Below are 1,339 nucleotides of genomic sequence, written 5' to 3' on the forward strand. Positions count from 1 at the left end.
AGGTGAAAGGAGACAATTTAAGAGAAGAAAATTTTTTGGTCGCTACCCGGATTCGAACCCGGGACCTTTGAATGAGAGGCCAACACCTTAACCTCTAGGCCACGAGAGCCCCTAATTTTGTATACCTTTCATCACCTGTCGACACAAATTAGATCATTTAGGAGCCGGGCAGCATTTAATCATGACTGTTTGGAACAGTCCGGACTGAGAGGGATATGTTTAACGCTCCAGCAAGTTGGAAAATTGAACAGCAGCAAGGCAGGCCTCGACGTGAATGATAAGTAAACAGAAACAATCGGCGTATCAAAATCAACAAGAAAAAACAATAAATTTATGCATAATCATAGATGGGGAGAGAGTCAAACAAGTACAACAATTTAAATATCTAGGAGCAACAATCAAAGATGATGGCAGAAGTGAACAAGAAATAAGTCAGAAAATACAAATACACGATCCGGCCAGATGAACAAACTATTTACATACCCGCAATATCTCTCCTTTAAGACAGATACTGGTGGAGTGCTGCAACATCTTTTTTATATTTTACTTGGTACCGAGACCTCATGGACTTTAACAAAGAAAGAAGAAAACAAAATACTGTATCTGCGTTTGAAATGTTTTGCAAACGCACAGTGGCCAGAATTAGCTGGAAAGTAAATAAATAAATAAATAAATAAATAAATAAATAAATAAATAAAAGACCAACACTAATGAACTGTGTCAGATTCTCCACACCAGACAAAAACTGCTTAACAAAATGAAAAGTAGAAAAACACAATACTTCGGTCATATAAGAAGCTACCCAGACCATTATGAAGGAAATACTCGAAAGCAAGATGTGGGGGCAAAAGGATAAGATGAGTTAAGATACATCATTATTGTCCAGATCCAGGCACATTGGTTTGGTGTTTCACCCAGTGGCGGTGGGTAGTGAAGGGCTTACGGGCTTGAGCCCCTCACCCCCACCCCGTCCCCACCCCAACTCTATCCCTTAGTTAATGAAAGTTTCTTGAATAACTAAATAAGCAGTTGAAACCGTTATGATCGCACGCAATGAACACACAGTTATCAGCTTGGCGGCTTGCCCGTTTATCCAACCATTGTTGTCACCGCTTACAACTATAGCAACCTGTCAGCCAATCGAATGTCGTTAGGGCTCAGAAAGAATAAGCCGGTTCCCACGCCCGTCTTTAATGAAACTCTTCTTGTGAAAAGGTAGAAGACTTTTAAAAAATAACACTGCACAGAGGGCTCACGCTCTCCCAGCCCTGACAATGGGGTGAAAGTTTACGACACACTTTCCCCCAGTGACACAGATACCTATGCACCCATTGGGCCT

The sequence above is a fragment of the Aplysia californica genome, unplaced genomic scaffold (genome assembly GCF_000002075.1).
Source record: "Aplysia californica isolate F4 #8 unplaced genomic scaffold, AplCal3.0 scaffold00042, whole genome shotgun sequence".
In the NCBI taxonomy this organism is placed as follows: domain Eukaryota; kingdom Metazoa; phylum Mollusca; class Gastropoda; order Aplysiida; family Aplysiidae; genus Aplysia; species Aplysia californica.